Source organism: Leptodactylus fuscus, chromosome 5 (genome assembly GCF_031893055.1).
Source record: "Leptodactylus fuscus isolate aLepFus1 chromosome 5, aLepFus1.hap2, whole genome shotgun sequence".
NCBI classification, from domain to species: domain Eukaryota; kingdom Metazoa; phylum Chordata; class Amphibia; order Anura; family Leptodactylidae; genus Leptodactylus; species Leptodactylus fuscus.
Window position 1 is genome coordinate 150,705,916 of NC_134269.1, and position 13,800 is coordinate 150,719,715.

General features: G+C 44.4%; 1 protein-coding gene across 7 annotated transcripts in view; it reads left to right on the top strand.

The window, feature by feature from the left end:
- Window positions 1-1,355: 1,355 nt before the first annotated feature.
- Window positions 1,356-13,800, top strand: part of ATP2B1 (ATPase plasma membrane Ca2+ transporting 1) — an 80,274-nt gene continuing 67,829 nt past the window's right edge. For 3 of the 7 annotated variants that reach the window (XM_075274481.1, XM_075274484.1, XM_075274487.1), the window contains exon 1: window positions 1,694-2,014. The gene's annotated coding sequence lies outside the window, so the exon portion shown is untranslated. Of the gene's footprint in view, window positions 1,428-1,692; window positions 2,015-2,307; window positions 2,510-13,800 lie in introns of those variants that run through there. The other 4 variants (XM_075274482.1, XM_075274486.1, XM_075274485.1 and 1 more) reach the window with 4 other exon arrangements.

Below are 13,800 nucleotides of genomic sequence, written 5' to 3' on the forward strand. Positions count from 1 at the left end.
TGTAGATCTAGAATAAGTAGCTATGTCTCATGGTCATGTGTATGGGGTCATACGAATGAATGAGTTGTACGACATCTTTTAGATATTTAAGTATACGTTCATGTGTTTTAGATCTAGAATAAGTAGCCATGTCTCGTGGTCATGTGTATGGGGTGATACAAATGAATGAGTTGTACGATATCTTTTAGATATTAAAGTATATGTTCATGTGTTGTAGATCTAGAATAAGTAGCCATGTCTCATGGTCATGTGTATGGGGGTCACACAAATGAATGAGTTGTACGATATCTTTTAGATATTAAAGTATACGTTCATGTGTTGTAGATCTAGAATAAGTAGCCATGTCTCATGGTCATGTGTATGGGGTCATACGAATGAATGAGTTGTACGGTATCTTTTAGATATTAAAGTATACGTTCATGTGTTTTAGATCTAGAATAAGTAGCCATGTCTCATGGTCATGTGTATGGGGTGATACAAATGAATGAGTTGTACGGTATCTTTTAGATATTAAAGTATACGTTCATGTGTTTTAGATCTAGAATAAGTAGCCATGTCTCATGGTCATGTGTATGGGGTCATACGAATGAATGAGTTGTATGGTATCTTTTAGATATTAAAGTATACGTTCATGTGTTGTAGATCTAGAATAAGTAGCCATGTCTCATGGTCATGTGTATGGGCTCATACGAATGAATGAGTTGTATGGTATCTTTTAGATATTAAAGTATACGTTCATGTGTTGTAGATCTAGAATAAGTAGCCATGTCTCATGGTCATGTGTATGGGCTCATACGAATGAATGAGTTGTACGGTATCTTTTAGATATTAAAGTATACGTTCATGTGTTGTAGATCTAGAATAAGTAGTAAAGCATGCTACATTTCAAGCAAGTGAAAGGACTTCATGGTATTGCTTCTGTCTGGTGTAAGTTTAGATGTGCCCCAATATGTCAGCACACTTGTATACACTATGGGTGCACCTGCTGCTGGGCCATTATAATAGGGTGTGTAAGGGCAATGTCCACTGCCGGAGCCCAGTCAGCCACTGCCATAGTGAGGCAGCGCTCTCCGCCAGAATTGCTGACTGGGTCATTTCACAAGGAGTGACTAGATGTTCTGAGCGCGATAAGACAACGTGTCAGTAGGATAAGAGCGCTGCGCTGGGCCGGGCACACGTACACTGGGGCACACACAGCCGCGCACTGTCACCAGGTCCCCGCTCTCGTCTATGTCCACACACACAGGCACAATGTACAGGGCGACGTCATGGAAAGAACTACGTCACGACCAATTAGCCAACGGGAACGGGCCGGGTGGGCGTGTCCTGCAGGGGGGAGCGCGGTGGGCGCGCACACTTGCAGTGCTTGCTCCGGGGCGCGGACCAATGTCCAAGCAGAGGCGCTGAGGACGAGACGTCACAGCCCGGTGAGCGAGGACCACGTGACGGCCTGGGGCAGGGCGGGAGGGCAGCAGCGAGGGGGTGTGAGGAGGGTACAGAACCTCCTCGTACGGCGGCGGCTTTTCTCTGCGCTCCTCCCAACGTGCAATTAAAAAATAGTGAGAGCCCCGGAGTTCCCCCTGTTGAGGCTGCAGTGTGAGCAGTGAGGGGGCTATGAGTGCGGCCAGTGCCAGTGTCCGCAGCCCGGTGCTGGCTGACAGGTAGAGCGGCCGCTGACAGGAGCCTCTGTGTCCCCAGTCTGGAGCCTCCACAGTGGGCACGCTGACTGGAGCTGCCCGGGGAGCTGTGGGACGCTCGGCCGGCTCCGTGTTTGTCATTTCAGTCAGGTCTGCTCAGCTAGCCGGTCCTCCCCCTCCTCATCCTGATCACCACTCCCCTCCTCCCTCCCCCATCACTTCTCCAGCTTCTGCCGCCTTCAGTCTGCGTGTGAGGGAGAGAGCGGCCGGCGGGGGAGCCGGGGGACACCATGCTGTGATCAGGCGCCTCCTCTCTCCCCCACAACTAGACTCCCGGGACCGGGCTCCACCTGCACCGCCGCCTCCTCCTCGTCCAGGTAAGCGGCCCAGGCTGACACATAACGGAATGGAGAAGCCGGGAGTGGCCCTGCTGTCTTCCATCCTCCAGGCTTGTCCCCCTGCCATATTGCCCGTGTCATTGACAGGTGCGGGCTGTGCCCTTTGTACTGGTATGCCAGCCGCTGCCCATCCACGACCTCACACCGCCTCCCCCTTATTGTTTGTCAGGGACGTTTCCCGGCCAGATGCCTTCACAAGAACAGGCCAGTCCCCTCTCTCTGCGACTGCTGATGCCACCACGGGGGAGGGGGAGGAGGATGGTGGTGGTGGTGGTGGGATTAGATGGATATGGCTGGTATGGCAGCAGCTCAGAAATCGGTTTCAGCCGGTGTAAGTGGGCGCCTGGGCACCTGATGCCCTCTGGCTCTGAGTACACACTGGGGCACACACCAGTTGATTCGTGTGACAGTCCCAACTGTCTGATCTGTGGCTGCTTTGACCTTGAATGAGATCTGTACCCTCATCTTTGTCAGGTAACCTTGGCTATATGTGGCATGATTTCTCTGGTAGTGCCCTAGTGTGGGCGACCCTGGCATGCTGCGGGTCAGGTGGGTCAGCGGCTGTCCATGCACCTTGCGCCACTGCTTCTTCCGCAGTGGCTGTGTACCCCATGTTTGTGGCTAGTGGTGGGGAGCTGTTGCTGTATGGTGCCTGTCTGTGTGACTATGTGATGTGTGTGTCAGCTGAAGCCCTGTGCTGCTACTGCTGCTCCATGAATTGTACTTGTGGCCGTTTTTGCGTGTGCTGTCGGATTAAGTAGCTGGGATTAGTCTCCTGGCTGCTTACTATTTCAGATGGTGGTGAGCCTTCCTATGCTGTATGCTGGGGACACTGCCATAATCTGCAGCGTAACCACCTCGCCGCTAATGACACTTTGCCTTTTAGTCATTCCATTTATTCCTTGGTCCTGCTTAGAAACCTGTGATGGCCATGGGTATATTAGTTATAGCTACATCCGCTTTCTTATTTATACACTATGTTGCCAGTTCTGTCATTGTGTGACTTGTTGTTTGCAGATCCTTCCTTAGCCTTATTTTTACTTGTAGCATCTGTGTAAGTCAGAGCTGTAGTAAAATGTGAGCTCAGGCTATGGAGGAATGTACTAAGCCTGACACTGTCAATATTCGTGGGCAGGAGTTGTGAAATACTTGTTACTCTGAGAATTTGATGCAGGTTGGAGTCCTGAATGGCACTTTGTGTTTTTCGGCTTTCTGTCCTTGTCACAGGCTATGTTGCACTGGATGAAGAGCCTCCGGGCTACACTTGCTGCTCATGTTTCATAGTCATGCGAAGTTTATTGACAGCACTCGGGCTCTGCTAAGCGATCTGTTAGAAATCCGCTTGTGTTAATAAAACTAATGTTAGTGTCTATTTTTTTTACTGATCGGTGTGTGCTGACTTCTTCAGGTGTCAGTGGTGGTTGAGCTTTGATCTGCAGCCTTTGATCTTCCACTCCTCACAGTTCTTGACTATTTCTAGTGTGATTTAGATTAGGAGTCCTCTCTCTAGCTGAGCTTGCAGCCAGGCGCTGGCATTTTTGGTAATGTGCTGCTTGTGGTGTTACTACTGTTGTTCAGCACCACTTCTCCTATATTGTAATGCAGGTACCTGCCATAAGTTCTTAGTGTACTTTATGCTGTATTCTCCCTCCAGGGTGCTATTGATAAGCAGCCCTATATGCAGTAGCTTTGTTGCTTGCCTATCTCTAGATGTCATATTACTACTGTCATGTATTCGGATTATATTTTTTTTTTTTGTATGTTATCGAAATGGTTAAACAGGATTTATATTGTATCTTTTATGTAGCTTCATTTTATAATCTTCTGTGTTTCTGGCTCGTGTAAGGCAGGTAGGTTGAGAGTTTTCTGGGCACCAGACGATTACCTGACACCATGTTAGAAATATAGGGCTTTTCCTGGCTGCCATGACAACAAGTGTACACCTCTCATCATTCATTTAGGACTTTGAAGGTGCCAGTGGACTGATTCTCAAATTTCACTATTCAGTTGGTGTGGGATTGTAAGGAACCTTTTCCAAAAGTGGCAATTGAGGGCAATGCCAAGTCAGAAGGTGCCCACCTTGTTTTAGAATATACAGATCTGAAAGATGAATGCAGGAAGTGAGATCTCTGAACATTAACTACTATGTATAATCCCGGTTTCATACTGAAATCATATTATTTCTGGCTCCGTTTCATGCAATAACTGGCCTATGCATGGCTAGTTAAGCGGGACACTTGGAATTCTTAATCTCCTTTTTTGACAATATTTGTAACATCTCAGACCTGTTCCATGTACATTCAGCATACGGTCTGAAATAAATATTCTAGCAACAGTCGAGTAGTTCATTCAGCCTGTTGGAATTCCATTTACTTAGAGATTATGCAGTCTATTTTATTTTCATCTTTGTGTCATATCCTATATTAAGGTAAAGAACAGAAGTTGTGTTTTAATGTTTGTTTTTTGTGCTGTAGTAATGGCTCAGCGATCAGACTATAATATCCAATAATCTGCTGCATGGCCATAGAAGAATAATGTTGCATCAAGCATAAGTATAGTATAAAGAAATTCCGCATATATTGTATTCCTGTATTGGCCCAGTATTTAGACTTGATTTGTGCACTTGTAGCTGAGTAATGCTAAACGGACGTGATTCTTATATACCAATCAACCTTATTGTCGGTATATCGGGGGAGGTAAATAACACTGTTTTGTCACAGTGGCACCTGTCAAGGGGTGGAAGTTATTAAGCAGCAAGGGGACAGTCGGTCCTTAAAATTGGTGTGGTGGAAGTTGGAAAACAGTCAAGCATAAAGCTGGTTATACATGTATAAAGGGCCCTAAATGAATGCGCTATTCTTAGGATTGGCCATTAGTTTGAGGTCTCTGTGCTGATCTGTTCTGAGCATAGTGTTCTGTGCTATTGCAGGTTCTATCTCATTTATTTGGATGAGACCTGGGCTTTAATAGGGCAGCCAGGTCACCGCACAATATACGGACAGTATGCTTCGGGCATCAAGCACTGTGTAGGGAACTGCTGATCATTTTGGGGGCCCGGTGTTTGACCCCATCCTTTAATTGCCTATTCAAAGGGTAGGTCAGTGTTTATTTTTTTAATGTTAGGCTTTTATCTGACAACCCTTTTAGTAGTGGTCAGATGAGAAATTGTTTGATAGACAGCTGTTCCTTCTGCCCGCAATGTACACAGACATGTTCAACTTCACTCTCTATGCCTAGAAGGCGATGTTCCTTTGGTCGTAGTTTTTCCATTGAAAACAAAAGGGCCAGGTGTGCCGAAATCCAACGTGCTTGACCCTCCTTTCTGATGCTGTGTGGGAAGATGTTAGATGCTTGGCTGGTGTTGATGAAAGCAGTGGGGTTCAGCTGGCTCCAGTGAGGATCCCCGCTAGTTTGGCAAGGACAGATTGTGATGACGGTGTCACAGGATCTTTTCATTGGCAAGTTTTGTGTGGTTAGTACAGTAACTACCAAGAATGGTGAAGGGAAATGTAACTGGCCAGCTATATTTGGCCTTAAGTACAAGCAGTGAAGGCATCAAGTGTATGCTTGCCAGTGTTCCCTAATGGTACAATATTTATTCCAAAGTGGTTTTTGGAATACAATGGTGTTGACTTGGTCTCCAGATTCCCTAGTTGTCTGTCTGATCTAGTATCTGTGGGCTGTGCTTGATAAACAAGTCCAATCCAGATTCAGGAGACCCCACCTCTCAATTTACAGGACTTGATTAGCTGCTGTTGTATTGGTGCCAGATACCACAGGATCCCTTTAGTTCTTGTGGAGTTGATGGTGAGATCTGGTGACTTACACAATATTATGAGGGGGTATTTTTAGCTGGTTATTGTATTGTTCTGGGGGTGATAGACCTGCTGAAATTGCGTTCTTTATACTTTGACATGATAGAAGACGATATTCTGTATTAATAATGGTTGGATTAGCTGTGACTTCTTGACTTGTGTCCAGCCTCTTATGACTTGATATTACTAGCCTGTATAGAAAGTGCTGCCACCTTGTTACCTGCTCACACAAGTGCTTTGGTGCTGACCTCAATGCTTGCCAGTGCATTATTGCTACTTTTGTCAGAGCATCCTTTGTTACAGAACATTTGGGTTAGTTTGTATCAGGTTGCGTATTAGGAGCTTGCGACATGGACTGCGTGTGACTGAAATAGAGCTGAGGTTTGCAGAAAGGCCATCTATATATGTCTCAAGCTTTTGTCATTAGAACAACTTCTCATGTCTCAGGTCATCTGTTGTGTAGGTTTTATTGCTTACATTTTCCAATTGATTATACTCTTCAAGCTGCTTGGAACTTGACCAGTGAAGGGTTACACTTACATAACCAGTCTTTCTTTCTATAATTTTTTTTTTTTTTTTTTTTTTTTTTTTTTTAAGCTGCCGTCTTCCAGACCTGGCACAATTTGGGTGTAAGTAGTCTTTCAGTAGTTATATTAAACTTGTGCAATATAAAATATGGTCAGTGACTGGAATTACTTACTCTACGTTCACATCTGTGCTGTGTGATCCTTCGCTCTTCTAGGCTCTTGCAGGCCCAGAGGAATGGAAGAATGGACAGCAATGGATCCTGGAAATGTTGTACATGAATGGATCCTGAAGGAACCTATAATTGACTATACCTATAATTGACTATAATTGAGTCAATCATATGTCGTGTGTTTTTTTTTTTTTTTCTCTCTCCACTGAAACTGCTAGATGAAAAAGTTGTGCTAGCAGGACTTTTTTTGTCTGGTTGTTTCTGACAAGAGACTGTGAACAGAAAATTGGGCACGGACGTGAACGTGGACTTACATTACTGTTCAATTTATATATCAAGGGGAAGTGGCTGGTATAAAACAATGATAAAAGGAAATCCTGTGTGCTGTGAAGGTTGATGTTAGAATGGAGTGGTTAAGGCTGTTCTCCATGCTGTGGTGTCGATCCAGTTGGTTAAGCTGCCTTGGCTCCGGGCGTGTTAGTTGTGTGGTCTGGGGGTGCTGCCTGCTAGGTTATCATAGCTAACACATTTGTAGCCTCGGCATTGTTTGCAGTGTGGTCCAAGAAGTAACTTAACTATGGCTCTCCTAGCTGCAACCCTAACCAGGCTGGTATTTTGTGGGGGTGGAAAAGGGTTTGGTGCCTACAGCGCCACCTGCTGAATTTATGCCAGACCAGGCAGAACCTTTTTTAACCACTCCAACCTGGGATCTACCATGCCTTAAAGGGGCTTTTTTTTTTCCCAGCTAAGCACATACTTTCACATCCTTTAGAAAGGCTATTCCGAACATACCTTCTGTATGTAAATTGCCTCAGTAGTATTTGAATAAGTCCATTTGTATTCATATGCTAATTAGCCTTCTCCCTGCACCCTGGAAGTGTCTGTGTCTGTTATTCTCTATTTGTATGAGAACAGAGAGGCTGCTGTGCTGATGACTCTGCTTTCATACACTTAAAGAATATCACAGACACTTCCAGGGTGCACGGAGAAGGCTAATTAGCATATGAATAAAAATGGACTTATTCAGAAACCACTGAGGCTATTTACATACTAAAGGTTGGTGTGGAATAACCTTTCTAAAGGCTTTGCAAGAATTTGCTTAGCTAAAAATGAGTTTTCCCAATGATAAATGTGTTTACCGAAGTATAAATGTGTGCAGTTGGATAGGATTGGCCCCTGTTTATCCATCCTTTGGTGATAAAAAAGTAAACTTTTGATACAACTTTTGAGTTCTTACCTAGTATTTATGACAAATGCAAGGCTCACATGTGATGGGAGCAGACCCCTAGATTCTGTGCACAAGGGTGGTTATGTAGGCCACAGTGGGGCAGATTTAGTAATGCTGCCCAATGGTTACAGTACAAAGTTAGCCTAGACCAGTGATGGCGAACCTATGGCACGCGTGCCAGAGAGGGCACGCAGAGCCCTCCATGCTGGCACGCGTGCGGTCGCCCGGATCGCTCACCAACAGGGAATCCGGTACAGGATTCCCCGTTGATGAGCGATCACTGCCTTCAGTTGTATGTGCAAATGCACATACAGCTGAAAGCTGTCAGGGTAGGCCGCGGATCTCGCGACCGCGGCCTACACTGGCTGCAGAGTTTGACCTCTGCCCCGACGCGGGCGCGATGACGTCATCAGCGCCGCCAGTGACAAGAAGGTGGATGTCGGCGGCTCTTCAGGGGTGAGTATGAGAGTGGCTCACTGTGTATATGATGTTGGGGGGAGCGCTTATAATACTTGGTGGGGTGTATGATACTGGGGGGGAGTGTATAATACTGGGGGGCTTATAATACTGGGGGGCTTATAATACTGGGGGGAGTGTATAATACTGGGGGGCTTATAATACTGGGTGGGGTGTATAATACTGGGGGGAGTGTATAATACTGGGGGGGCTTATAATACTGGGGTGGCTTATAATACTGGGGGGTGTACTAAAGAGCATATAATACTGGGGGGGGGGCTATTTATAAGCACACAATACTGTGTGGATGCCACTGTGGAGCATATAATCCTGTGGGGGGGGGGGACACCTACTGCGGAGCATATAACACTGGGGGGCTACTGTGGTACTGTGGAGAATATAATATTGTGTGGTGGGCCCACTGCAGAGCATATAATACTGTCTGGGGTCCCCTCACTATTTATATCACACAGTATCTGTTTTATAGCAGACGTGATATTAGTACAGGATGTAAGAATATTACACGGTAACTATAAAACAGATCCTGTGCGATGTAAATAGTGAAAATTAATTGTTCAAAGTACCAAATGCCGAGACCTTTACATTTCAGTACAACGTTGTTTGTATTATTGAAAGCTCTGTAAAGCCCCACATGACTGTAATTTTTGGTCAGTAACTGTCCGCAATTGTGGATCCGCATAGTATTAAGTCTATATTGTCGTGTTGGCACTCCGTGAAAATTTTGTGGGTTTTGGGTTGCAGTTTGGGCACTCTGTCTCTAAAAGGTTCGCCATCACTGGCCTAGACAGTCTAGACAGATTTGTCATCATGTCTGATGCTGAATGATAGATCTGCCACATTATTAGACTGACCAGTCTAACTTTACAACTCCTATTAGCTGGCTTAGTTTACTCCAGAGGAATGGCGCATGGTATCCTAACATAAGCAATGCCTCCATTACACTAAACGCCGCCAATTTCCTGTAAAGCCACTCAAGTTGTAAAAGTGCTTTAAAACACTGGAGAATTGTTTTCTTTCTGAGACTTTAATTTTGATGAGCGATTCATACAATGGTAATAAAGTACATCTCACACCAGCCAGGGACTTGACTTTAAGACTGGCATTTAGATCTCCAGTCTTAATACGTTGCCCTCCCCCCCCTTTGTGTAATGCAATACCCGATATCTCCTTGCCTCCATATAAAGAACTACTGTATCATTCATGGACACCACACAATGTACTATAAAGCGCTGCAGAATTTGATGGCGCTATATAAGTAAGCAAAAATAACCATCCCTTTCATTCAGCTGACCGGTTGGGAAGCCAGACCACCACTGATCTGAGAAGTCTTTAATGGTAATCTAGAGGTTGACATAAGTGCTATGGAGATATGATAGAGTGCAATGAATCCCTATAGTAACATACAACTGGAATATATGGCAGTTGTCATTTACGCAAGACCCCTTCTTATTCCTACTAGTCTTACAAGCTTGTCTAGATTGTGGTGGTGATCCCTGAATTCTCCAGCCATTGAGGTGATGTGAAATATGTAGGCCTTCGTACGCTAGGTTCACACAAGCTTCAGGTTTCTATCCTTTGGGTTCACTTAGGATGTGAAAGACTTAAAACCTGTCCACGGGACTGTTACACGGGACTCCATAGACTATAATGGGGTCCGCCTTGTTTCCGCTGATTTTATACTGAAACTGGCAGAGACGAAATTCCTTCTTGTAGGACTTCTCTCCACCATTGTTGAGTGAATTCTGCAGGGTTGTGAATCTAGCCTTGGGTAGATACATTGTAGCATTATATATACTTGTGACTAATACAGGTATTGATTACTGTATGCACTTTTGTTACTACATATAAGACTTACAGAAAGCCCTCTTCTTGTTTTCTGTGCTTTCACCTTTTTATCTTTTTTTTTTTTTTTCTAGCAAGCTTTCTAAGCCAATGCACAAGAGCCTTTCAGACAAAGTATTTCTCCTGAGGCATGTATGTACTGTATTGGAATTTTGAGGTCATGCAAGGTCACTTTGCCTAAAATAGAAGTTTGTTACCTGTTACTGGCAGTTCTGTGCATCATATAGAATTACAGGCTCTTATGCAAATTGTTCCTGGGATTAAACCGTTGTAAGGTACAGTAAAATAAAGTTGCCCTGATGTGAAAGATTACTGGTTTGTAGTAATAGAGTATTAAGCACTTGTTTATAATAAAGCGGTCATTGACTGATTGGAAAGGGGTTTTCCAGGACTTACTCATTCATATTCTATCCTTAGGCTAGATCATCAATATGTGATTGGTGGGTTTGACACCAAGCAGCCCTACCAATCAGCTGTGATGAGGCCTCTTCCCTGTGCTGATGATACTATGCTCATTAGTCCCTTGATACAGCAGCTCAGTCCCATTCTAGTGCTACAGTACCGTGTTTCCCCGAAAATAAGACAGTGTCTTATAGTAAATTATCTTCTGAATTATATGACCTGTCTTATTTTCGGGGGATGTCTTATGCAGTGGCTGGAGCGAGGACAATCGGCAATCATGCCGGCGCTTCCTTAGCGGAGCACCGACATGACTGCCAGTTGTAGGTGTTTCAGGAGGGGGGGGGGTATGCTACTTACCTTCCCCATCTTCGTAGCTGCGCTGGTGCTGCTGTTGGTCGCTTCGGAAGTGGTGGGCGGGGCTTAGCGGAGATTATTAAGGCTTCTGGCGGTTGCGCTGGAGAGCCTCACTTAGTGGGCATGGCAGCCGGCTGAACGCTGTGCTCCGTGTGCACAGGAAAGCCGGCTGCTGCCTCTGCTGTGATTCCACTGTTCCGGCTGCTGTGGGATGAGCTGGGAGAGTGGACTCCCCGCAGCATACGATGCTTTCCCAGCTCATCTTACAGCAGCAGGAACAGTGGTATCACAGCAGAGGCAGCAGCCGGCTGCAGTGTTTTTTGGGGATGCCTTATTTTCGGGCAGGGGTGCCTTATATTAGGCAAGTTAACAAAACTTCCCCCATGCCTTATTTCGGATGATGTCTTAATTTCGGGGAAACTTGGTATGCACAGTGCTGTGCTTGGCATTCAGTGTAGACACTGCAGTGTTCGTGTGAATACAGAAAACTCCCAGCTGATCTGGGAGTTTAAGGAACTGGCATCGGTATGAGACTGGGCAACTCCTTTAGGCTGAAGCTACACTGAAGCTGGGCAGGCACGACGTAAATCAAAATCACAAAATGAACATTTTACTTTGATTACGATTAATGAACAAATTTTAGGACATTCCCCTTTTTCAGATTTGATACCTCTTAGGGTATTTATATTCCATGTTACTGAATTTTGGTTGTTCACATGTCAGCAATCCTGCTTGGATATCATAGTTAGTGATATATCCTGTGTCCAGTGGTAGTGTGAAACAGGTTGGCATGGATGCAAAATAATTGAAATTGATGTGAACAAGTGTATGCCTTGATGTTAAAGTCCACTGCCTGTCATGTTTTCATGTGTTTTTTTTTTTTTTCTGTCCAGCACGGATTTTTAAAACGAAATGGCTTTAAAGAAGACCTTTCACCACTTCCAAGAAGACAAACTCTTTACACCGCACTACTGATTCTGGCAATGCGCTTAGTTTTGGTGCCTGATATGCTGTTTAGGCTGTGTACTTTCAGGGAGGCGGTCTCAGACTGAAGCAGACAAGGGGTGTGATTCTGAGCTCTTACATCAGCAGCTTTTGATTGGAGCTCTGAATCGCCCCTACCCCCACACCTGACAGTGCCTACCTGATTTTACAGAACCTGAATAGCACACCAGGCACCAAAACTAGCTGTGCTTGTTGTTCGGGAACGGTGAGGGCTAGGCAATTTTTTTTTTTTTTTTCTTCCCATTTTGCTAGATCCATCTTTTTTTTTTTTTTTTTTTTTTTTTTTTTCTCTCTCAAAAAGCAGCACAATCTGTAACTAAAAGCACAACTTTTTTGCAACATATGGCCTCATTCTTAAAGATGTTGGTTGGCTTATTTAAAATAAATAAAAAAATAAATATATATATATCTCTATATATATATCTATCTCAGAATGGTGTGGAAAACAATTGTGTAGGGGGACCTGGAAGTAGAGACTAAGGGCTTGTTCAGATTGTGGTATCTGTTACTGACCTTTAGACAGATGCTGCCCCAAATTCATTGTCAGGTTCTGCTTTGATTCTGCCTCCCATTGTATTCAGTGGGAGTAAGAGATGAGAGCAGGATGCAGAAAAGCGTCCCGCTTAATCTGATCGCAGATTCCGTCAATGATTGAGTACCCATTTATCTGGGCTTAATCTGCATGAAGCCGCAAGGCAGAAAATGAGGCAGATGTCCCTGGCAAATTTCTGGTGTCCTAGGTTTGTATCTGACCAAAGACAATATATAATAATAATAAAATTTGTATTATATACCTGCAAGGAGTTTGTACTCTTCCTGTGTCTGGGTGAGATCTCATATAGTCAATAGGGACCCTGGGGCTCTGTTTGTGTCTATTTTTGCAGTGCATTTCTCTCTTCTGGTCCTCTAATGGATTAGAAGAACGCACTGCCCAGTGTCGGTCTTATTTTGTATAAGGTCTTCTGTTGACTGTCTTTAGTGCAGTCATTACTTGGACGCCACATTGTAGCAGTCTTTGCCACGTGTCTTTTGTTACACTTGTTTTGTTTCTTTACATGGGATCAGGTATCTGAAAACATAGCATCTTGGTTTGCATTGTGTAAATTTATGGTGCATACACATTACCATGGCTACATAAATAGGAGTTTGTTTTACCTCTGAATAAATAACACACTTTTTAGAATGGAGGTCTGTAGAGGTCACATTTATAGATATAATATTACAGCCCAAGTGTTGCAATTGAATTGTCTTTCGTGTCACACGTAGTTATAATATTGCTTTCTTAACTGATAGTTTATTAGAATGCAAATTTGTGAGCACAAGACTACATGCAAGTTACAGGGGAATTTCCTAACCTAATCGCGTATAGCACCAGGGATCTTATGGACCGTCCAGGCAGAATCCATATGTGGGCCCCATTGAAATATACTGGGTCAAAATTACATGTGAATCAGCTCACACATCTATAACGGAAATCCTTTTTCCAATGTATAGAGTTATCTCCTACTGGCTCTGCACATTGTATAGTACTAAGGCTGGCTGGAGCATCAAACAGCTGGTCGGGTCGTGGGTCCTTCACATCCCATCAAGCAGGCTTTGAATGCCCGCCTTTCAATAAATGGAGAATAAATTTAAAGTTTTTCTAGAAATTTTCATTTGATGACTTGTCCCTAGGATAGGTCATCAATGAAAGATTTGTGGGGTTCTGACGCCTGGGATCTTCCCCTGCAGATCAGCTGTTTGAGGATTGAATGGGCTGAGCCGCACTGTGTTGGGTGAGCAGCGAAGAGGCGACATTGCTCTGCTGAATAGCCTTCAGGCAGCCTCAGCTTGGGGGCCTTGGTAGGCCCTGATCATTTTCTTTATTGCAGAGCTATATCCTAAGGATATGTTATCAATTATTTAGCCTGGAATAAGGTTAAGGCCTTATGTTGTGGAAAAACTT